Genomic DNA, 26,567 nt, shown 5'->3' with positions numbered 1-26,567 from the left:
TGTCCTGGGCTCGCCCCGCACAGCCCCTTTTCAAAAGTGAGGGCTTGGGCCAATGGGGCCGGCTGTGCCCCTAAGCAAGCAAGGCCATATTATCCTCCATGCTAATGCTCCTGAGGGCAGGAGTGATACACAATGTGTACTCCGGCAGGATGACCTCCTTCGGCCACCCCGCGGACACCGAAAATGCAGAAGAAAGAGAAGAAAAACAACAGGGCTCCTCACGAGGTTCTCCTCGATCTCGGGGCACCGTTGGCAACTACAATGTCCCTTTTCAGCCTACACTCTGTGCAAGGCTTGTGGGCAGCCCCCCCCATTGGGGCTCTTCTCACCACGGCTGCCCGCAACAACGCAGCGCAGCCACTCCGTTTGGTGACCGTAGCTCTTTGCAAGCTAGGAGCAGGACCCGGAGCGAAGCCTCCGCGGTTTTGCTCATGGAGGGCAACCTCACCCACAACAGGGCTTAGCCTCTGCCTGGCTCTGGGTAGGTGGCCTCTCCTCCTACGTGAGGCTCTGCAAGCGGAGATGCCTGTGCCCTCTTGGCAACCCAGGAGGTGCGCAGGACACGCGGTCTACTAACCACCACGGATGTAGGGAAATACCTGAGAGAAGTGTTGTGCTTTCTCTCAGTTATCTGTTTTTGTTTTTCTTAGCCAACCCTGGGGACTCTATGTTACTTTGAGTTAGGCCCCGCCCACAACCAGGCAACAGCCACCTGGCTCTCCGTTCTGTGGTACTACTACACCCGTTGCCCTCAAGATGGAGCCCCATTCTTGGGCTCAAGCAATAAAAGTAAAAACGCCCAGTCGTACCATCGATGTAAGAGTTGTATATTATTGTCATGTGTACTCTAGTATGGTCTGGTCTACTTTAATCCATCGGAGGACTGCAAACATGTACGACCATAGGAGGGTGTCGATAGCCTTTTCTAAATCAAGGATCAGACACGCCGCTCTTGGAAACTGGGGGTTTGCTCCGTCTTGCACATGAAATATTCTGTAGGTACCGGGACGTGTTTCATCCCGGCACAAACCCACACTGATCTGGGTGGATAAGTGGCAGGAGGATTTGGGAGTACCGGTCTGCCAGTATTTTCCCCAGTATTTTACAATCTGTATTTAGCAATGTTATGGGTCTGTACGAGGCCGGGAGCTTCGGGTCCTCATTCGGTTTTGGGAACATCACCAGGATGGATTCTCTAAGGGATCCCGGCAATTTGCCCTGTTCCAGTGCGTCCGCATTCATGCCTCCCATCCGGGGGAACCAGCTGGCTTGAGAACGTGCCATAGTATTCTAGGGTGGAAACCGTCCATTTCCGTGGCTTTATTACGTGCTAGGGCATGGATTGCCAGGGAGACGCTTACGGCCACAACCTTTTTGTTCAGGTTTCCCTGTCTGCTGCTTTACTGGCCCTGGGTATATGAGATACCACTTTACAAGAGACTGAGAGGTAAATTAAATACACCAAACATTTGTAGACCAATCTTACCAGGTTTACCATAGAAAGCACATGCACTTTAACACTGAACAGCAGTGATAAAGTGCCCAGAGTCCTAAAACTACCAACAACAGATCAGAAAAATACCAGGAGGAAGGCAAAAAGTTCTGGGATGGCCATGCATAAAGGGCCACGTCTAACAGTATTATCATCAGATAATTCACCGAACATGTCCACTTTTTCTAATATAATTTCAAGCCAACCTCGCTTGTTACAAATCTAGGGCTAGTAACTAGACCATGTATTTGGCCCTTTGGATTGGATCCAAGAAAGCGATTTAGAGTTTGGTGAGAGGGTTCTCTGTCACAGAGACCCCAACACCATGGGAGAAGATTTCTTAAAGGAGAGGCAAGCATCCTCATTGTGACAGAAGGTGTTTGAGATGAAGGAGTAGTGGTGCTCTGGTGTACATTATAAGTATAGGAGAAAAGGTGAAACCAGCAGCAGATTAAAGGACACCGTACAAGTATGGTGCTTAATTTGGAAAACTTAAGGACCAATTAGACAGGCTCTAATGGATGGTACTAACACAGGATCATTCAACAGGTCCCAATTAGAAGTAGACTTTCCAAATGTTACTCTTAAATTGAAGCGAAATGTGCTCTTCAACACAAAGAAGGGCAACTTTAAGGTGTGGTTGGCCAATAAAAAGGTTTCTGTACATGTTTTATAGTATAAAAACCAATACCAGCAGCACTGACAATACGGTTGCCAGTATTGTACTGCCACATACAAATGGCACAGTCTTTTTTATGTGTGTCTGCTTCTTGTAGACCGCATATATCACCCAAAGGTCTCATAGTGCTTTGCCGAGACTCAGGTAAAGACAGAGAAGATGATCTAGAATAGCCAAGTTTTAAGATATTTACCTAATTTTGATTGCTCAGTCTCAATTCATAGATGTATGGGCAGAGAGTTCCAAAGGGTAGAGGCCAATTTGGAAAAGGATTTACTGCCATGTTTAACTGTTTGAATCTTTGGAACTTTAAGTAGGTGTTTACTTGCTGAACGAAGCATCCTAGAAGGCTGGTACTTCTGTAGTTTTGTTGCCAAGTACTGGGGGCCCTGTTAATTTAAAGTTTTATGGAATGAACATAAAATGGGAAGCCAATGAAGTGACATTAGATTAGGAGCGGAGGGAGATCGTGCTGGAGGATTTAGAACCAGTCTTGCTGCTGTATTTTGCAGGACCTGGAGCTTGTGAAGGAGTTCGCTATTTATGGAAGCCAACAAAGCATTCCGGTAATGCAGGTGGCTGAAAATCAGACCCTGGACCAGTGGCAACCGGGAAGGCAGTGAGAGCTATTTAAAAAATTTGCGAAGGCCGTGCATTATCCCATAGCAGGTGTGTATTGTATGGTTGACATGATTATGCATAGAGAGTTGGTTGTCAATCATTACTCCAAGATTATGGACTGTTTCTTTCGGGATGGGACAGGTTCCTAAAATAGAAGGCCACCAGTCGTCAGTCCATAACGTCTGTGCATCACCGAAAAGAACAATTTCCATTTTATTTGCATTGAAATGGAGGTTGTTGAGTGGCATCCAGTTGTTTATCTCCAGCATGCATTGTCCAAATCTGTGTTTGGTGCTTGCGACATCTGAGCCAAGGGTGATTAGTAGCTTGTATCATCGACATATGACAGTGTGTCGAAGCAGTAGTCCTTCATGATTTTAGCTAAGGAGGATACATATAAATTAAAGAATGTAAGGCTCAGGATAGATCCCTGGGGGACGCCTTTATTTATAGGTTGGCTCTTAGAGGTGAAGGCACCAATTTGGTACGTTCACTCAGGTAGCTCTTAAACCAGGCTAAAGCGGGGACCTTGACACCAGCCTCTCCCAGGCACTCCAAAAGGATGGAATAGGAGATGGTGTCGAAGGCGGCCGACAGATCCAACAGGACCAGGATGGCCAACCTCTGATTGTCCAATGAGAGTCTAATGCTATCAACCACACCAAGTAGAGCTGTGTCAATGCTATGAAACGCTCAAAACCTTGACTGAGAGGGATCTACCACTTTATTTTTCTCTAGATGTTTAATTAATTGACCGTTTATCAAGGACTCTTGAATTTTACCAAACAAAGGGAGAAGAGATATTGGTTCATAGTTGTTTGGTTGTTCAGGGTCAGATTTTGATTTCTTTATGATGGGTCTGACTATGGCCTCCTTCCATCTTGTGGGAACCTGCAAGTGTTGTAATGAGTGGTTGAAAAGCCTTGTTAGCAGGCGCGCAACACCCATTGGACTCAACGGGCTTCAGACCTCCCCGTCGCGTGTGGCAGCCCGGGATGAGACAGATCCCGGGCACACACAGAGCCACACACAAACATTTCACAGGTCTTTAAAAGACCATTTGAATGTTAATTAGGCCTTGCTGTTGTTTCACCCCTTGTTGGAGGCCATGCAGCTCCACTCTGCCTACTGATTAAAGGTTCAGCCCCCCCCCCCGAAATTTTGCTCTAGTTGCGCTTCTGCTTGCTAGATGTGGGATATTGGCTGAGCTAATTTTTAATAGAACCTGAGAGGACACTATATCAGAGGGGGAACTTGATTTTACCTTTTTAATTGTCATAGAGACTTCTTCCAAAGAAAAGAAAATTCAGAGATTTTTTTTAGGGTAGAGACTCCCAAAGAACGACTTGCTTCTGTTCTCTGAATATGTGGTTGAACACAGTGGTGAGGAAATTGATGATATATTTTGCCGATTTTCTCTACGAAAAAGGTGACAGAGAATCGACCCACTCCTGAGAGGCAACCTGTGGGGGCTTCATAGACGCAGGACTATTAAATTCATTTGGAATCTTGAATAATTCTTTGTGGGAGTTAGAGGCTTCATTTATTCTTTCCCCTAGATATTCTTTTTTTGTTGATATGATATGGGCTAAATACTGTTTGTGCAGGAGCTTGTAGTCATTATGATCTGTATGGCTTTTTGAATGTCTCCATTTGGTTCGGCCTTCCTGGCTGCTATTTTGTCAGTTTTTAGGGCCGAGGTTAACCAGGGTGAGGAATTGTGCAAGAGTCTGACTCTTTTTTAGGAGCGATTTTGTCTAATGCTTGACATATTGCAGCATCTAATAAAATGGCTGTATCATTGGGAGAGTTAATATTTGCAACTTAGGAGAGATAAAATGTGCAGAAAATGATACCGGGTCAATGTTTTTCCACGGTCAACGCCAAGTTTATTCTGCTGTCGAATTAGTATGACTAAACCACTTCCAGGAAGAACAAAGTAGCCACATAATGAAAAGGCTTAATTATTTTTCCCACATTGATTGCAATACGAATGGCAATAATGAATTATCATCTGGAGAAGGCATGCTCTCTTTGAGGCGAGTTATGTTTGGTGCAGTTTTTTAATAGTAAGGAAGCAGGGAATTGATTGCTTTGGTTGGTGATAATGTATATTACAGCACCTATAGTTAAACATGTGTGTGATACATTGCAGTTCGTCTACAATGTACACATTGTCCCTGGGATTTATTATTTGATACAATTTTGCTATATTACTCTTTTAAAAAAGGAGGGCTTACGTACATAAATAAACCATAGCCCAGTTTTATGGGCAGTGAATCAAAAGACGTACTGAAAGCCAGAAGAGATATATATTGAGTAAGCTTCTTCTTAAGCTGTTAGGGACGTATCGTGAGCAGGTGTACACTTTGTTGTGTGTACCTTTCTACGTCTAAATCTCAGCAGCTGCACTAAAGCTGTCAGAGCAACACTTCCTTCCTTTAATAAGGTAGAAAGGCATATGAACATCTGTGACTGTTATTCCTTTCTGAAGCACCAATGATTCCATTGGAGATCACATGTTTGACCATCCCCAGAGTGCTGTTAATATTGCCTTGGATGTGTGGTGGTCATTACTTGGTATGTGGAAGAAACTGAGTTGAGGGGACCGAGAACCCACCTCAAATAATAATCACAGTCTTTGTCAGGGTGACCCACTAGACCCACTAAATAAAACTGTGCTTAACCCTATGGTAGCTTGCCACAAAGCAGTCAGACTTACCTTAGAGGCAATGAATGAAGTATTTATGCTGCTCACAACCAGCAATAAAGTGAAAACACAAGAAATGTCCTGTTGGAAATTGAGTTATTAGTTGTGTGGCCAGAACAAGTAATATTTCCTCAATTGTCCCCAGTGGAAACCAAACACCCCATTATAGTGTTTGACTCTGACAGGATAGTGAGGTGAAGCAGTCTACGGCCTACTCAAGGGAGGTGGTGTGGGCTAGAAATCACCAATCATTGGCATGTAATCATAACACTCAATAAATGATAGTCTAGTCAGTACTTTTTCTTTAGAAAAATAAGTACATTCATCACGTACATATTGCTTAATACTAGGAAGTACTTTGCAAATATGCACTGGCAGATGGAACATACCATAGATGGCATTGCACAATACTTCTTGTCTTTTCCAAAAGGACACTTAGACCAACAAATCACATGTCAAACAAATTCACTTGTTAACAGCTCCGATACTTGAAGTAACTCTGGGCGAGCGCATTTACTACTGGCAATCAAACATGCAAACTTATCAGAAGTGGCTGTCTGCCTCATTAGTCGATGTAGACAGCTGCAAGTAAAATGTATAGGCATGTTTGGCATGTCATACTGCAAGTAAACTACAGTCCCTAATGGGCATCACCTTCATAATGACAACAATATACAATTATAAGAGCATACACTTTAAGGCCATTCAGCATATAATGCTACACTTTATGTATAACCCCTAAGAGATCTCTCTGTTGTAAATACACACAAGTGCAGATACCACCTTACACACCAAGTGAGAGTTACAACATTACAGTGGACTCAGCCCCTAGAGTGCATCATCATCTGAAGAGATTATTACACCTTATTTAGATGTTTCTTAATGGCAACATAGATTAAGCCCTTACATAACAAACAATTCCATTCTGAAGAGAAATATCTCCAGCAATGGGAAATGCATCAAACAATGAAAAATAAGATGATTTTGAGGTTCCCCTAAACATGGGGTGAGGACCTAGAAAATGACTTGCAAAGCAAGAGCACATCATGCTGAACGAGTTTGTGATGACCCCATCATCCAAGGACCACCCCAGGCGTAGTTATGGGCTAAAATGGATTTTGTTTAGAATGCCCTACAAAACATTATGGGGCGAGTTTCCAGAGTTCATTATATATTATGGCAGCGACTCTCCCGCTGAGCTGGGGAGAGCCGATGTGACTTTTTTTTGTTCACTTTAGGGCCTCTTGCCCACTTTCTCCTTTATATTTTTGGTGGATGGAGGTGCCTGGTCCCACCTGGGCACCCCAGAGACTATCCTTGTTGGAGCGCACTCCGGGAGCCTTCCCCCAACTGCCTTTGCGGGCTCCCAGCACTGGCAGTGATCCAGCGGGCTATAGAAAATATATCATAAACAACGCTACCCAACTTCATAACCTATAAACAAAATTCTAAACTAAATATGGACCCATTTATAAACCTGATATATTTTGGGCCTACTGAATCAGGTGGTCAGAATAAATCTATATACACATTATCTACAAACTATATACATATTTATACATTTGCAGAAAGAATATTGTCATTAGAATAAAACCCAACCATTTAAACGACCACCATAGGCGACGTGATCTAGCTAATAGTAACCTACACTTCTAAATAACCAAGACCAGCTTGTTTGTTAAAAGTAAGATTTTATTTACTAAATTATGGTATATAAGTTGAAGGTTTTATAAATGAATTTTATTAGCATTAAAGCAAGCATGATTGTAAAGAATTAAGAGAAAAATACAATTTAAGCAAATGAATCAAAAATCAAAGTGAATATTTAAAGTTTAGCATTTCTAAAACCTAAGTCCCTAAATAAGCTAAATAGATAGGAATTAAAGTAAAGTTCTTTGAGGATTCTTACGTGCTCCACGCAAAGTCCAGCAGCACTTCACCCTCATCGGAAAGTCAGAAAGCAGCAGCCAGCCCAACCCTAAGGGCATGACTTTTTATACCTTTCTACGCTAACTAAACTAGCAAAGGAAAGTTTCCAGAAATCCTCGACGTCCCATTGGCTGAGAGTGACAAGTGACATGTCACCCAATTCTTAAAAAGTTCCATAAAATCATATTTCATAGAGACCATTGTTCCTTCCACGTGAAGCCAGAAGCTTCCTCATGTTGCAACAAATGTATTAAGTCATTCTCGCAGCGTCCATTGACTTTCATTATACTTCCGCGGATGCCAAGTTAAGGATTGACAAAATGTTCACTTTCGACCTTGGCCATGTCCGACAGAATGATGTCAGCTCATCAGTTTTTGCTTTGTGAATGCAGCTTCAATAAACGCTTTAATTCAGAATGGGCGTCTCGTGACTTTCTGCAGAATTATATGTCAGCTCTTTTTCTGCAGTTCAAATGACTAGGCCCAAAAGCAGGCAACTTATGTTTTCTAGTATAAAACAAACACAAGAAAAGTATTAATGTAAGAAATAAAGTAGATTCTGTATCCACCCCATGGTTTACTAATTAATTAACCCACCCGATTAATCTAAATGTTACCTAGCCTTTGCAAACAAATAAAGCAGCGTTTATATCTACCAGTCTCCGTTTCTTCATGAGACCCATATGCACCTAGAATAGTAGAAATGACATCACACAGACTAAGTAAAAGCAAAATAAGCACATGCTTCTTTTAAGTTTGCAGCAGTTAGTAATGACAAAAAACGAAAACAATAATTTATTTTATTATTTTGCACGAACAAAAAGATGCAACATTTATGCACGTTTATGAGCACACTTGTTAATCCCCCCACGTGTAAAGTTTAATCTAAGTTGTATTAGCATAACATATCACAAATCATTAATATTTTTATTCATGTTATGGAAATGTGACTTTGCGAGTTTAAACAAAATTTTGTTTTCTATCTCGCTCCATCAACTCCCTCATCTGGTGATTAACAAATCACCACACCAGCACTCAAAATTTTGGTAAATTAAATTTATAAGAAATCGATTCAAATTCATTTGTATCAGTAAACCTAAAAGTCTGTTTCTGCATAATCTTTGCAATTAACATGACGCTCTCTATGTAACTCCTGTAATTCGATCTCCCTTTCTTCTTCTTTTCTGAGTTTATAGATTCTTTTCTTTTCTTTCAACTGTTTCTTTCTTTTATGTAACAAACAACCTAATTTGGTCAAAATAAAAATGAATACTATTATAATCAAAGGTGCCAGAATCTTGCCAAGAATTGAACTTCCGATATTATGAAACCAGTTTTTAATTGCTTGAAACCTTTTTGAAAGTTTCCCTGTAAAATCTTCTTCTTCTAAAGGAATTATCTCTGAATGCATTTGTGTAATATTCTTTATATACATTTCAATATTCTTACTTTCATCAGGTATATATGTACAGCAATGTTGGACATGTAAAATGCCACAGACTCCTCCCTCTTTTGCTAGGAGTATGTCTAAAGCAAGTCGGTCTTGAATTACCATAGATCTAATTGCAATAACTTCAACATTCACTAATTGAAATCCATTAGCAGTGTCAGTTGATAATCTATCAACTATAGTAGACAATTTTCTGATTCTCCCTGCATTTAGGGTTATACCAACAAAAGGAATTACAGCTTGAAAAATATCTCCCAGAACTTCAGTAAAAGTATCTCTTTTAGCTCTATTTACATAATTATGAATTTTAAACAATCCTTCTGAATCTCTGTCAACATGAAACACTTTAGGAAAAACAATTCCCACATAACAAGTTCCATACCAATGGTCTGGAAGGTTGTAGTAGGCCTTGTCACCACAAACAAAATAAATCCCAGGAAAGATAGGATCTTTTCCACCTTTAAATCCCCAACCTCCCATAATCTGATAAGTATCTTCACAGTTACTTGCACCTACAAAATAATTATCAAAAAGTGTGTTATCTCTTCTAATGCAAAGTTTTCCACTAACAGGTTTGTCTATGTGAATTGCAATATTTTCAAGCATTTTACCATTTAACTTCTCATCCTCTTTCTGCCAGAAAGCAGTTTTAGTCTGTTTGACTAATTCGTTCCTCTTATAAATTGCTCTTCTCTCCTCAACCATATTCAAAAATTTCTTTCCTTCAGCACTTAATTTACATGTTAGATTATTCTTGTAAGCATACTCATATGTGAGTTCGTTAGTAACAAGGAAATATTCTCTCATTTGTTTTGCTTTCTTATGCTTATTTAAAGCATTATCAATCTTAACATTAGCAAAAATTTCATCATAATTTGAATAGTAATATTCTAAACGACCAGTTTGATAAAATAAACTAGTTAATACACTACATGTTACAGCATAAGTGAGAGGAAGCATATTATATGTTACTCCCTCAGAAACAGAAGCAGGTAACTTAACACAGACATAACAGTCTTTTGCGTCCATTACCTTGACATATTCACTCAAAAGCTTTGTGAATGTATTACTTGAAAAATCACCTATTGATTTATCTTGATGAATGTTAGGCTGATGATCAATAACTTTTGCAGATGCACTATGTTTAGTTTGGCTAACCAGAGCTTTGCTTGTTAAATTAACTTTGTGTAATTCTCTATTCATTTCTAAAGGGATAATCACAGCTAGTACTAACCAGAGCAGAACTAAAATGAGCAGACATACCAGAGTCATCTTACAGCATCTTTTAAAAACAGAACATCTTGAAGTGTTCTCCTTAACATAAGGCATTTTTAGGTTAGTTTTAGCCTCAAAAATAAAAATAAATTTTAAAATTTATATACACCCCCCTTTTAAAATATATTTTTCTTTTATAACCCTAAACAAGATTTCTTCGACCTTATGTCATACATAAGTTTTCTTCGATTTAAACAGTTTTTCTTCGACCTTGTGTCATCTAACAAGATTTCTTCAGCCTTTTGCCAATTTAATATTTCTGTACTTCAATCATTGTCACTAATTTCTTGGATTTCGTTTTCTTCTTCACTACTATCATATATGTCAATAACAGGTGGAATTACTAAGTAAGTCCACTCAGGAGACTTGTATTTTTGATTTGGTCTTATTATCCTCTTCCCTTTTCTTGATATCACTTCAATTTTTCTTCCAACTCCAACTTCTTTTCCAGGACTCTTTTGACTACTGATTTCTTCAACTTGTTCTATTGGCTTTTTGATCAGTCTGACTCTCAATCTTCCACCAGGCCAGTAGTCTGCTTTTCTCACGTACTTCTTCTTTGGTTCAGAATTATTTGATTCTGACTTCCAAGTCCTTTTCTTTCTCTTTTCACTTTCACCTTCCACGTCACTTTCTTCAGTTTCGTAGTCTGAAATTTCAATTGACTCAGGAACTTCTCTATTCGGCAATTTCACTCCTTCAGGAACTTCACTTTGTCTTCCATCACTGGTACTTGGTAATTCGTTCTCCTCCTCTTCCTCAATTACCTCCAACTTCCCAGATTTCGGATTTTTGTTCCTTACTTCAGAGTTTGTTCTCTGCCTTTCGATACTCTCCTGGTCTGAAACTTCTTTTGGTTCAGCTTCTTTGTCTTCAATAGACACAACCGAATCCTCAGTTATCTTTCCTTTTAACAGATTCTCTTCACCTTCAGAATCTATTTCAATGATTTCTAAGTCTTTTCTTGTCAGATTTCCATTCACTGGCACAGTTTCCAGATGTCGACTTTCTTGTCGATCTTCAGAATCTGGAATTACTTCACCTTCTGTTCTGTCTTCTGCTTCAGAATCAGAATCATCTGTGGTATCACTTTCAATATCAGAACTCTCAGGAGTTGGTACTGGAATAGTATGACTAGGATGAATCCAGCGTTTCAATCCTCTGCACTTTACAGCATTAGTAGTGATCAAGATTATCTGCCTAGGTTTTTGCCATCTAGGAGCTAGACAATTCCTCCTCCGATGTACTTTCGTTCTGACCCAATCGCCAGGTCTCAGATCATGAGTCAAAACCTTTTCATTTGATTGAGCTTCAGTTCCCACCTGATTAGACACAGAAGTTACCATATCAGATAACCTTTTACAGTAATCCAAAATTGCACTGTCATTTATGCTCAACAGTTTACCTACAGGTACAAAAGCTTGCCTCATAACTCTTCCCATTAAAATTTCATGAGGACTCAAACCTGTCTTTTTATCTGGTGTACTTCTTAATGACATCAAAACAAGTGGAAGAGCATCTGTCCACTTAATACCAGTCTCAAGACACATTTTTCCAATTCTGCTTTTGATTGTTCCATTTATTTGTTCAACTACACCTGATGCCTCTGGTCTGTATGCACAGTGTATTTTCTGCTCAATGCTCAAAGCTTCGCAAATTAATTTCATCAGTTTGTTATCAAAATGGCTTCCTCCATCACTCTCAATAGTGACTGGAAAACCGTACCTTGGGATGATTTCTCTTAGCATTAGTTTTGCTACTGTAATTGAATCACAATGTCGTGTAGGGAAAGCCTCTACCCATCTTGAGAATAAGCATACAATTACAAGCACATATTTCAAACAGTTGTGTAAAGGCATTTCAATGAAATCCATTTGTAACCTGGTAAAGGGACCACCTTCTCGACCAATTATTCCTGTCCCCACCACTGATTTTCTGTTTGGATTCATTTGTTGGCATGACAAACACCTTTGACAAAAAGATTCAGCAATGGTTCTAAATTTGGTATTGAACCATGTTTCTCTAAAAAGTCTGACCATAGAATCTCTTCCTAGATGTGCAGGACCATGATATAATCTGGCCATATCAGCAATCAAACGATTTGGTAGGACTACTCTGCCATCTTTGTAAACCCACACTCCATCTTCTTCACGTGGTCTACAATCTGATCTTAACCATAGGTCTTTTTCTTCATCATCTGCTTCGTTTTGTAAATCTCTAATCTCATGCCATGTTTCTACAACAGTTGTTAGCATTAATGAATTTGAATCAGTTTCTTTACTCCTCTCCCGATTGTAAGAATAATTTTTCCTTGCGGAGTACTTTGCTGTTTCGTCTGCGAAGGCATTTCCCTTGGAAATATAATCAGTTCCTCTAGTGTGCGCTGCACACTTAACAATGGCAATTTCTTTTGGTAATTGTATTGCTTCAATTAATCTCCTAATGAAAACTGCATTTTTAATTGGTGATCCTGTTGATGTCATGTATCCTCTCTGTGACCAGAGTTGTCCATAATCATGCACAACTCCGTACCCATACTGACTATCAGTAATGATGGTAACTCTTATATCCTTTGATATTTCACATGCACGAATTAAAGCAATCAATTCAGCCACTTGTGCTGAACGAACTCCTTCAAGACATGATGCTTCTTCAACATCTACAACTGTACAAACTGAGTATGAAGCTTTCAAGACACCTCCTTCGGATCTTAAGCATGAGCCATCTACAAAGTAGACAAAATCCGATTCAGACAAAGGTCTGTCTTTGATGTCTTTTCTTGGTTTAGTGCAGAATTCCATGACATCTAAACATTCATGTTCAGTTTCGATGTCATCAACAATTTCAGAATCAGGCAGTAATGTAGAAGGATTCAGATTTAAACATCTTGAAATCGAAACATTATCTGCTCCCAGTATGATTTTCTCATACTTTGTCAATCTGCTACTTGTTAAATGTTGAGTCTTACCTCTTGTCAGTAATATTTCAACTGAATGAGGCACAAAAACTTTCACAGGAAATCCCATTATGATCCCTTCACTTTGTTCGAGGCTGATACTTGTAGCCGCAACTGCTTTCAAACAACCTGGTAATGCTTTTGCAATTGGATCAAGAACTGCAGAGAAGTATGCAATAGGTTTCTTTAGATTTCCATGTCTCTGTATTAACACAGATAATGCACATCCTTCTCTCTCACTGCAATACAGTTCAAAATCTTTCTCGTAATTTGGCATACCTAAAGCAGGAGCTTGACATAAGCTCTTTTTCAGGTTCTCAAAAGATTCCATCTCAACATCATTGAGAATAATTGGATCTTTTACATCAGATTTGGTCAGTCTTTGTAGTGGTTTTGCAATTACTGAAAATCCACTTATCCATTGTCGACAGTAACCTACCATTCCCAAGAACATTCTGACCTGTCTTTGTGTTCTTGGTGGTAACATTGCCTGAATCATTTTTATTCTCTCTATTGTTACTTGTCTTTTTCCTTTTGCAATTCTGTGACCAAGATATTTTACTTCTTGTTTGCAAAACTGTAGTTTTGCTGGGGACACTTTATGTCCTTCTTCTGCAAGGCGATTTAACAGGATTATTGTGTCTGTTACACAATTTTCTCTTGTCTTTGCAGCTATTAACAAATCATCAATATACTGCACCAACGTAGACCTACCTGGTAAGTCTAAATCTTCTAATGATCTTTTTAACAGTTCGTTAAAGATTGAAGGACTTTCTGTATAGCCCTGAGGGATTCTTGTCCATCCAAGTGTCTTACCTTGGAATCTGAAAGCAAATATTTCATAACTGTCTGGATGTAAGGGAACAGTAAAGAATGCATTGCAAAGGTCAATGACTGTATACCATTCAGCATCATGTGGAATCTGAAATAGAATTACTGCTGGATTTGGAACCACAGGACAACATGGAATGACAATTTGATTAACCTTTCTCAAATCTTGTACGATCCTAAATGTTCCGTTAGACTTTTTAACTCCCATAATTGGTGAATTACAAGAGCTACTCTTCATTTCCTTTAATACACCTTGCTTGATTAATTTTTCAATTATAGGTGTAATACCTTCAATTGTTTCAGTTTTCATTTTATACTGTGGAGTGTTTGGAAATTCTATTCCCTGTTTCAATGTAATTTTAACTGGATCTACATTTTTCATCAGACCCATTTCATTTCCAGTAAAATCCCATATTTCAGATTTCACTGTTCCTTTGAGTTCTTCAGGTAGATCTTTTTCTTCAAATGCAGGAAACAATTTTGTTTCTTCTGCTTCCATCATCATCATTGTCATTCTGTATAAACCATCTTCCTCCATTGTTTGTAACTCAACTCCATCAGGAGAACAATATATTCTACAATTCATTTTACATAGGATGTCTCTGCCTAATAGATTTACTGGACTACTATTACAAACCACAAATCTGTGTTTATCTTTGTAGTTTCCAATTTCAACTGGTACTGGATCAGTTAAGTCAGTTTTAATTTGCTGATTACTTACTCCGACAACTTGGATGGTATCCCCTGAGAGAGGTAGGTTTTCAATTTCCACTGATCTAACAGTAGAACGGGTAGCACCAGTGTCCACTAGAAAAGTGATGTCTACATCATTAACTTTCCCGTTTACATAAGGACCAGACTGGTCAACCTCAAGAGTGGCTCCAACAACACACTCTTCCTCCTCTCTCGGGCACCGTCAGCAATAATCATCAGAATCACTGTCTTGACTTTCTGTTAATAAGAATTGTTGTGAAGCATTTTGCATTTGAACCCTTTGCTGCTTTTGCTGTTTCTGTGGTTTTATTACCTGTTCACTTCCCTGAAATCCCACGTTTGGATTATATTTTTGAACTCCCCCACAATTCGGAAAAGGTGGTTGTGGCAATTGGTCTTGACGATTATTCACCTGCTGTTGTTGCTGTTGCTGTAACTGTCGCTGAATATTAAATTCGTTTAACCCCTGTTGCATCTGTAGCTGTCGCTGCAGGTCAACACCATTCTGCATCTGTGGATTCAATAAGGGATTCTTTAAGTTTTTAGGAGGATGAGGACACTCGTCCCTCCAATGTCCAATTTCGCCACAATTAAAACAAGGTAATCTTTGCTTCAGTTCCTCAATCTTTGGGCTAAATTTCTTTGGGAAATTATTACCTTTAAACTTTCCTTGTATTTGGTTTGTATTTCCAGTTTGAACAAAATTAGTGTTCTTATTACCCATGCTGGCAATCTGTTGCTCAGCCACCTTTACCTGAGCCCACATGGCTTTCTCCTTCAGCTTCTTCTGTTTTACTTCTATTTCATCACTACAATATTTTGCTTTTCTTAGAATATCATCTACAGATAGTGATTGCCATCCGACAATACTAGTTCTGATCATTTCTCCAATTTCAGGTTTTAGTCCATAAACAAATCTATAGACAAAATGACTCATGTCTTTTTCATCTAATTTTTCATAACCACTGTATTGTTTAAAGATTAACAATAGTCTTTCATAAAAAGAATGAACTGATTCTTTTGTTTCCTGTTCTGTTCTTTCTATTTTAACCCAATCAACTTCTTTGGGTGGAATTTTGTTTTTCATCCAAACAATTACTTTTTCATAAAAATCCATTACAAGTGGATTTGGAGCACCTGTTTCTTTTATTCGTTCAGGTTCTGCTTTTGGCCAACTAATCGATATTTTGCATTCTGTCCAAAGATCAGATGGAACAACAATGTCAAAAAATCCATCTAAATCAATCCACAGAACTTTTGACACTTTGATGAATCTATCAACTTGCCTGTACCACTCGACTGGTTTTTCCCTTAATTTTGGAAAATCATTTGTAAATAACACAATGTCCTGTCTTGTCCAAGGGACATGAACATATCCTCCACCTGCAACTTCTCTCATTGGAAATTGTTTTGACAATTTATCCAATCTTTCATCTTCCTTCTTTTTCGTCCATTTTACTCTCCATTTATTCCAATCCAATCCAAAAATTCTTTATTTCGGCCACATGGGCCATAAAAGAAGCAATAAAATACAATACAGATAAAAGACAAAATATACAATAAAAACCCAACTGAACCTGCAGTCTTTCTTAGGAAGCGTGGTAAAGGAAGTTTAGCCAGACATTTTCTTCCTTATTATCCATGCTGCCATTAGGAATTTGGAGACCGCAAACACAATGTGGCCCTGGGTATTAGTTTTCAGCACCCTGTAGGCTTGTACATAGTTGTTGAAGCCCAGATTTCGACATAGAGGGGCTAACCAGCGCCTCCTCGGGCTCCAATAAGCTTGGCAACAAAACATTATGTGCAGGTCATCTTCTTCCCTAACTTTACAGCATGGGCAGAGCTTGTCGCCCCCTAGCGACCACTTATGGGTAAAGACTTTAGTAGGGAGCGTACCAAACCTCCATTGCAGGTAGAGTTTCCTCGCCAGAAGGGGATGAATAAAATCCATAAAAAGTTCAAAAAGATAGGAATTTTTGGATGCAATAAAACGATCCGTCAGGGTGCCATTGTCGTGTGCGCAGTCCATGTCAGCGAGGGTTTTATTCTTATAGAGGTGTGCCAAGGTTTTACGAGGGATCCTTCTACAGGCCTGAGCAGGATCATCCCAAAGGTCTGGCAAGTTCAGGCTGGAACACTCCGATTTGATGAGCGCCAGCCAAGGGATTTTACCGTTAACATCCAGCCTCAGGACATGTATGAGGTCCTGTCTATAGTGGTGCAGCTCCTCAGTTGACCATAACCGGTGCCAGTACTTCACCGGCTTCGACCGCAGATCCTCTACGATTGACGGGAGGCCCAAGTCAAGTCTGAGGGGAAGGAGTGGTGTGCCTTGCGGGAGAGCAAGAAGACGTCGAAGAAAACAGTTTTCCACCCCTGCCATGGCCTTCCCAGCTTTGTGGCCCCACAGCTCACTGCCATACAAGGCAGCTGCCTTCGCCTGGGTCCTATACATTTCCAAAGCCGGGCTGACAGGCTTAAAGGTGGACTTATTGGATACCCTCAGGAGTGCGCCCGATATCTGAGAGAGTTTCAGCCTAGATCTTGCCACCTGGGAATCCCAAGTCAGATTTTCTTGGAGTGAGACCCCCAGGTATGTAAAGGTAGAAACCCTTTCCAGGCTGGTTCCCCCCAGTTTTGGATTGGGTCTGGTCCTGGCCGGTGGGTTGAAGATCATGAACTTAGTTTTCTCCGTGTTCACCTCCAACCCATGCTGACTACAGAAGTGGCCAAAACCATCCACTATCCTCTGGATCCCCATAGGGGATTTGGAAAGAAGGAGGGTATCATCGGCAAACATGATTGCCGGGACCCTCCTTCCTGCCAAAACCGGAGCATCGTTGTCCCCGACAGCGTCAAGGTGTTCAATGACGCTGTTGATGTACAGACAGAAAAGTGTCGGAGCCAAAACACAGCCCTGTCTGACACCTCGGCGAACCGGGAATTTCCCCGACGGCCTGCCATTCCTCCCACACCTCACTACCGCAAAGTTGTTCTCATGTAGTCTGATGATGATACCAAGGAGATGGGGGGGAACTCCCAGCTTCTGTAATACCTCCCATAGCTTCCCCCTCGGGACGAGGTCAAAGGCTGACCTCAGATCCACGAAGACCATGTACAATCGACCTCCCTCTAGCGTAACCGTCTTCCAGTACAAAAGAAGGAGGCGAAAGATTTGGTCCATGGTCGACGTGCTCTTTCTGAAGCCAGCCTGTAAAGGGCTCAAGATGTCATTGGCCTCGACCCAATCTAGGAGATGATCCAGAATGAGGCGCGCAAAGATCTTTTGGGGCACATCTATAAGGCTTATAGGCCTGTAATTGGAAGGGAGCAGAGTGGAGCCCTTCTTGTGGATGGGCACAATCTCTGCCCCCAACCACGACCCAGGGATCGCCATACCTCCAAGGATGGCATTAAATAAAACAAGAAGGTATGGGCCCCAGATGTCCGGATGGTGCCTAAATAGATCCCCGGGTAACCTGTCCAAGCCTGGCGCCTTCCCCACTGCTAGGCGTTCTATGGCAAGCTCCACTTCCCCCAGGGAAAATTCCATTCCGGGCTCCTTGGTACCCGAAGGCAGATATAGCTCTGCGGCCGAGCAAGAACTGGCGTCTAGGTAGAGAGCCCCAAAATGGGACTCCCATACTTCAGGGGCTATATTAGGCTCAATTGCTTTGGATAGTTCCCCTGACCCATTGTTTACAAGGGCCCAAAATTGCCGGGGGTCCCTGGATTTGAGGGCATCGTAGAGGTCATGCCAGTGCTTCCAGTCCCACTCGGCCCTTGCACCCGCCAGCACTGATTTATGGTGGTTCCTTAGGTCACGCACTTTGGCCTTGTCTAACCCCTCCTTTATGGCTGCAATAAGGTCAGATTTTGCTGCCCTACAATCTGGGGTATACCAGGTGGGGAGGGGGGTCCTTTTCTTTCGAATTGGGACCTCCGGGTGAAATATCTCGGCCAAGTCCCTCACTAAGGCCTGGTGGACGTTTCCAAGTTTCTCACAATAAACCGCAGTTCTTGGTTCGTTCAGGAGAGCCTCCACCTCCATAAGGCTTGGGAGCGCCAGCTCATATAATTTCTTTATGGACTCTTCCGACCTCACAAGCTTTCCCCACTTAACTCGGCGCCTGTTTGTGGTCAGAAGTAGGTCCCCCATTTCATCCTCTTGACCAACTGGGGATGGGTCCGTCAGGGGCGATGGGCACACAATATTTAAGCAAAGGGCATTATGGTCGCTGTCTGACCTCTTAATAACCCTAAAATCCAAGACTTTAGGCCAAAGTGAAATGTCCACCATAATATAGTCCAGCCTCGACTCATGGCCCCTCCTATTGAAAGTGCACACCGAGGGGGTGTCGGAAGGAGTACGACCATTACACGCCCTCAGCGCGCTATTCAAGGTAAGGGACAGGAGTTGCAAGGCTAAAGGGGACCAAGCTTTAGGGTGAGGAGAAGAAGAGGGAGGAACCCCCCAATGGTCATCCTCAGCCGTAAGAGCACCATCAAGTAGACCTTCCAGGGGCTCAAAGTGGCAATTGAAGTCTCCTCCAAGTACCACCTTGTAATCACCCGGAAGGTGGCCCAGAAAGGAAGCCAAATCATTTAAGGTGGGTGATTCACTCGGCGGGGCAACCGGGCGCGAGTAAACGTTGATAATGGCCCACGGAGTTTTGCCAGGCCAAGTGAGCCTCACACACTGGATGTCCTGCGAGCCCGTGCAAACTTGCTCCGCCTGGCACCCAATGTGACTCGCAATCCAGATTGCCAACCCACCAGATGGCCTCCCCCTCCCAGCCCATTTAGCAGGGATTTCAAATACTTCAAACCCTCTCTTAACATGAGCGGCCCTCGCCCAGGTCTCCTGAAGGAGAAGGATATCAGTTCCACCCACCAGAGAATCCCAATCAGGAGAGCCCTCCTTATTCGCAATTCCCGCCACGTTCCATTTATTCAGTTCTCCTAGCTTTTTGATATAGACAATCAAATCTTTAATATGAACTATTCTTCCCATTGAGTTTAAACTCTCAATGTCACTTTCTGAAAAGTCTAATCTGTAATGTTTTGCAAAATTCTTTTGTTTACTCACATCGATTTCAAGTTCTGCAGCTAGATCCTCTAATTGATCATATTTATTTTTCGTTTTCCACTGAATGCTTTTGCAAATGAATAGTAGTTCATCATCCCGATAGTAATTTAAACTATCTGGGCCAATTGTTCCAATTATTAATTCTTCGATATTCGCTTTTAATTTGGCCACATCTAGTTTTGGTGTGGTAACTCTGACTTCAGGACTCCCTATATCTGATATAGCACCCATTGGTGTTTTTGGAGATAAATCCTCATTAAAGGTTAAATCAGGCATTCTTGATTTAGAAGTGTTTATTTCAGATAAATCTGAATAAAATTTTTCAGCAGCCTTTTGAATTTCTGTATTTAAAGGGATAGTTAATCCAGTTTTATTTGTTTCTTTTTGTTCAAATACTGGCTGAACAGGACCAATTGTTACTGGAACTGTGACAGCTTCCATGCCTTTTGTCATTCTTTTAATTAATTCTTCTTTAGATCTTAAATATTCATTATAATCAACATCTTCAACATTTCTTGCCTCTCTTGTATAATCTTTTGGAGGTTCCCTTGCTCTTGGAGTCATTGAAAAATGTCTACCTTCATTTCGAGCATTCTCGAATTCTGGTCTTCTAGGAGTTTCAATGATTTCACAATTATTTGGATAAAGTTTAGGAGCTTCACTAATTGGAGGTGCACTCGGTGAAGTTTCAGTAGAAACCACCGGAGTAGACCATGATCTAGGAGGTCTCAAAGGCTGATTAGGCTGATTCTTTCTAGCAGTTGTATATATTTCTTCCATAACTGCATCCTCAGATTCACTTTCCATAGATTTCCCTGTAGGAGAACCCATTACCATTTCATGAATTAAATACAATCCTTCACTCATGTTTCCCTGTCTCCACATTCTCAATCTATCTTCATGAGTTTCTCTTTTCCAAGATGGATTTTTAGAAGGTCTTTTAATTCCACTAGCTTCTCTTTGTAACTGATACATCTCGTCTTCCCACTCAACTAAAGCTTCAAATTGAGTTGGTCTCGGTTTTGGAACAAGAGCATTCATTTTCTCTCGTAAGTTTCTTAAAACTCTTACATTAAATGAACCATCATCAGGCCAAGCTAAAACACCGTCGTTTTTAGTATAGCGTTTCCAACTGTCGAACCATAAGACAGTATGATATCCGTATTCACCTTCCATGTACGCTGCAGGTGTTTTATACTTATGAAGTAGTTTACCACCTCGCGTTTCGATTTTCTTGTCAGGTGAAAATAAATTTTTGAATTTCTGAAATAATGTTGTCTTTTTCTCAACATGTTTAAAATGATAACTCATTTTTAAGAGTTAAATCTAATTCACAAAATCGTTCGTAAAATATTTCCGGGATGTTCCGTAAAACAACCAATCCGTGCGCGAAACACACCAACAAGCCAATAACAGTTGAGCTACGTCACTTTTCTGCTCAACCAATAAATTTGGAGTTTTTCCGAACTACCAATTAGCTCACAGGCTGTCAGAGACTCAAGAGCCAATCAGAATACAGCTTGTGACGTAGGTCACCCAATCCCAGCGCGGCTCTGTGACGTACACAGCAGCTGCGGTTTCTCGTTTCTCACTCCTGGCGCTTACCCCTCCTTCACAAAATCTTTTCACAGCGCCATTTTAAGGACACTTTTCAGTGTAAATTAATTCTTAACAATGACTATAAAGACAACATCTGTTCGTTTCACTATTTAGGATAGTTTACATACATTCAAGTATCCACACTTCGGAATAGACGGCGCTATTCACACTAAGGATAATATTCAATTGTCAGTAGAGTAACCTTACCCCACCCTTCTAACACGTATAATTATGAACTCGCTTTGCTCTGAACCCACCGCGAAGTGAAAGTTCTAAGAGTTCCACTTGAACATAAAATACAATTCAAACTCGCACTTTCATACGGAAAATTCCCTAATTTCAAACACACATGAAATCCGTACAGGACTCTCACCTGTTTATAGAAATCATGCACCGTTAGCAAAATAACGACGTTATCCGTACAGGGCTCTCACCTGTTTATAGATATGAAACATGTACCCGTACAGGACTCTAACCTGTTTATAGATAATCATGCACCGACGTTAATTTTACCCTTCACTCAAGCTCGGATATAACTAATACTCCCATCACAGTGAGTTTTATGGAAGGCGCTTTGTCCCTATTCTCATGCTGCTTTGATTTCTTAGAAAACCCTCACTATACAAGATTCAGACCTAGCCCTAAAACTGTGCTGCTCGGCGACAACACTATGGTACACGGCGATACCTCTTGTGATACTCGGCGATATCACTACAAACAGAACAGATGGCTTGCGTGACTAATTTCTCGCCACACAATCTATACCGGTATAGCTTACAGATAGGCACGAAAAACGAACTCAACATGTGTTAAAACATCGATCCTATTTCCATACCATAACGTAACCCTTATCAACCAACATATTACCTTGGTTACCTCTTAGCAACCATCAATTTCTGCTACCAGAGAATTGATCCAGCGGGCTATAGAAAATATATCATAAACAACGCTACCCAACTTCATAACCTATAAACATAATTCTAAACTAAATATGGACCCATTTATAAACCTGATATATTTTGGGCCTACTGAATCAGGTGGTCAGAATAAATCTATATACACATTATCTACAAACTATATACATATTTATACATTTGCAGAAAGAATATTGTCATTAGAATAAAACCCAACCATTTAAACGACCACCATAGGCGACGTGATCTAGCTAATAGTAACCTACACTTCTAAATAACCAAGACCAGCTTGTTTGTTAAAAGTAAGATTTTATTTACTAAATTATGGTATATAAGTTGAAGGTTTTATAAATGAATTTTATTAGCATTAAAGCAAGCATGATTGTAAAGAATTAAGAGAAAAATACAATTTAAGCAAATGAATCAAAAATCAAAGTGAATATTTAAAGTTTAGCATTTCTAAAACCTAAGTCCCTAAATAAGCTAAATAGATAGGAATTAAAGTAAAGTTCTTTGAGGATTCTTACGTGCTCCACGCAAAGTCCAGCAGCACTTCACCCTCATCGGAAAGTCAGAAAGCAGCAGCCAGCCCAACCCTAAGGGCATGACTTTTTATACCTTTCTACGCTAACTAAACTAGCAAAGGAAAGTTTTCAGAAATCCTCGACGTCCCATTGGCTGAGAGTGACAAGTGACATGTCACCCAATTCTTAAAAAGTTCCATAAAATCATATTTCATAGAGACCATTGTTCCTTCCACGTGAAGCCAGAAGCTTCCTCATGTTGCAACAAATGTATTAAGTCATTCTCGCAGCGTCCATTGACTTTCATTATACTTCCGCGGATGCCAAGTTAAGGATTGACAAAATGTTCACTTTCGACCTTGGCCATGTCCGACAGAATGATGTCAGCTCATCAGTTTTTGCTTTGTGAATGCAGCTTCAATAAACGCTTTAATTCAGAATGGGCGTCTCGTGACTTTCTGCAGAATTATATGTCAGCTCTTTTTCTGCAGTTCAAATGACTAGGCCCAAAAGCAGGCAACTTATGTTTTCTAGTATAAAACAAACACAAGAAAAGTATTAATGTAAGAAATAAAGTAGATTCTGTATCCACCCCATGGTTTACTAATTAATTAACCCACCCGATTAATCTAAATGTTACCTAGCCTTTGCAAACAAATAAAGCAGCGTTTATATCTACCAGTCTCCGTTTCTTCATGAGACCCATATGCACCTAGAATAGTAGAAATGACATCACACAGACTAAGTAAAAGCAAAATAAGCACATGCTTCTTTTAAGTTTGCAGCAGTTAGTAATGACAAAAAACGAAAACAATAATTTATTTTATTATTTTGCACGAACAAAAAGATGCAACATTTATGCACGTTTATGAGCACACTTGTTAATCCCCCCACGTGTAAAGTTTAATCTAAGTTGTATTAGCATAACATATCACAAATCATTAATATTTTTATTCATGTTATGGAAATGTGACTTTGCGAGTTTAAACAAAATTTTGTTTTCTATCTCGCTCCATCAGCAGCACACTCACGTGCTGCAGCAGGAGCCGGCAACATACATCTGGGTCGGCCTGCTCCGAGCAGGGCACACAGACAGTCTTCTGCAGTCGCTTCCCACTCCCGCAGACACCGGTAAGGGGAGCAGTGAGAGCGGACCACACAGTTTGTGTGTCAGCACTCCCTCGTCTTCATCATCCTTACCAGGGCCCAGGGATGGGGTCCTGGGCCACTCCCACATTCAGCGAGGAGGGTACCAGAGTGCCCTCCCAATCTCCATGATCTCAGCAAAGCTTGACTGTGCTTCCCCACACCAGGAAGCACAGAGGGTCCGGGGATAGGATGATGGGGTCCCATGGCACGATGGAGGCACCGGGAAGGGGATCTCATGCAAGCCCTCGCCACAGCGAAGAAAGCAGAAGCATCTGTCTAGCACCGTCCCCCAGGCCCTGGTCCACCCCAGCGGAATCCGATCAAATGGCAGCACAGTTCCACACTTGTCAATCAAGGAAAGGTCAAGGTCACCAAACTTTAAAAGGGCATAACTCAGGCCCAGTTTGTATGATCTTAGGCATGTTTTACTCCAGGTGACCAGCTCTATCCATAAGGCAGCAACCCTCCTCATCTCGAAAGTGATGCAGTCCTCCAAAAGATGGTCCTCTTGGCTCCCTGTGCCAGTTCTCCTTTGTGATTTTGTTGATGGGCACAGAAAAGTCCAGGGCTTCCCCCAGCTGTTCCTCTGGGGAGTAAGGGGTCAAGTCTCACTGGCCCTTGGGGAGACCCACTGGTCCTAGGGTCAACAGGGCAGAGTTCTGGGTCCTGAATATTGAGTCAGAGGGTTCCTCATTCCATTTCTGCTAGGGAAAATTTGAAGGCAAGAGTAAGGTGTTCCCCTTGTAAAAGAATTTGTAAAGGGAAGAGGAAGATTCCAGAAGACAGGCATCCCTAACCAATCCTTTGTGCCGCATTACCTTTCTACTCCTATCCCAGCCCTCCTGCACAGTATGCTGGGACAATTCAAAATGGCACCATCAAGGGACCACTGGGCATATCAGCTCATGGAGTCTCAGCTCCACCCCTTACTGACATCACTGCCAGGGACTTGCACTCTAAAATTTCTAAGGTGCCCCCGTGGCTTGGCTCCACTTGTCTGGGCACACTCCTTTGTTCAGTAGGCTTGGGCATGCCCTTCCCTGTTGCAGTGTGACGGCTAAGTGATTGATGCAGATGATTGCATCCCATACTTTTCCTTCTCAAGAGCCGGGAGAAGTAAAGCTAATTGATCTTTTTGTGTGTGAGCAGCCTTGGTTCCTGCTGCTGGAGAAAATGCAATTACTGGATGCAACCGGGTTACACAAGGCCTGGGCTCTGATCCTGAGCTGAGCCAGAAAAGTAGGGAAACTCTGAATGATCCACAAGATGTACAGTTCTCATTTTGGTAGTTCCAAGTTTGTTTTTCCTGCACAGTTTACAATCTAATTCAAGACATCAATGGTCTCTGTAGGCTTAGAGAAAGTGGAAATACATTCTAAGGCAGTTCTCTCCCTGTGTGTATAGTGGAGTGTCACTATAGTTGAACAGTATAGCACCCTTACTTTTCATATTAGTGAACACTACCCACATGAGACCTATCCCAGGTGGATGTCTACCCCTGCAGAGTCCTCATTGCTCCAGACTACCTGTGTGTTGTTGGTGGGTTCCAGATACAAGGTCCAAAGCTCATCACCAGGCAGTCAATGCCCTTTTTGTTTGTGGGAGGAAAGTTACTCCAGGTTAGGACTTTCTATACCTCTTTTTTGTAGGATTTTGAATGGAAATGAGTACTTTCTCCTTTGAAATTTGTGACTTTCTTTGATCTCTTATTCTATTATTTCTTCAAGAAAGATTTTGAGTCATGATTTGCAGATGTGACTTTCTTTTTATTTGTATGTTTTTTTTATTTTTCACCACCTGAAAGTATTCTTCATATTCAACATGTACATCATGTATACTGGAGTAACAGGTTCTGAAGCAGCTGATACGTGTTTCGCCCCCTTAGTTGGCCAGTTAGCCCAGGGCTTTCTCAAAACAATGTGCTGTTCATGTCTCGTCAGGTCCTGGGAATAATTGCTGATTTCAGCGTTGATACCAGGATATTCGCGACAGTAATCTCACATGTGCAACCCTCCATGGCTGCACACTCATATACACATATGTTCATGTGCAACCAACCTAGTGTGTCTTACCCCTGCTGCACTGCAGTGACCTTAACTTAAAAGGTAGGCACTGGTGGGAAATATGCAGTCTGTTTACCATGTTTTTACCGTGGGTGAGACACTGGTAGTGAGGCTCACCCACAACAAAAAGTCCAAAAACTGGGTGATCAGAAAAGCACAAAATCTGGGCAGTACCCACTGCAATAAATCCCAAACCATTTTAGAGAATAGAGTACCTTTTTAATGCCCCAGGATGGGAGCAGGAGGTCTGAGAGGGGTTCAATCCCTTCCTTACCACCATCTGTCACCTCTCAAAGTGGGGCTTGAGGCAGTTCACCTGTAGGGCCCTTAAGGGGCTCCTAGGGTCTTTACATCCGCAAAGTAGGTAACCTCCACTTTACACTCCTTTACCTCATAGGGCCTGCTCCACCAGTCCTTAAAAGGCCCAGGTCTCTACCAGTTCTATCAAACAACCCCACCTTTTGGCCAGGCTGATACTCCATCAAAGTGGCCTTTGAGCCATACCAGTGCTTCATGGCTCTCTTGCTAACCTCCAGGTGCTCAGTGGCCTCTTTCAAGAAATGCTTCTT

Source organism: Lissotriton helveticus, chromosome 1_1 (assembly GCF_964261635.1).
Source record: "Lissotriton helveticus chromosome 1_1, aLisHel1.1, whole genome shotgun sequence".
Lineage (NCBI taxonomy): Eukaryota > Metazoa > Chordata > Amphibia > Caudata > Salamandridae > Lissotriton > Lissotriton helveticus.
The sequence above is the reverse complement of the archived record's forward strand: the minus strand, read 5'-3'. Positions refer to the sequence as shown.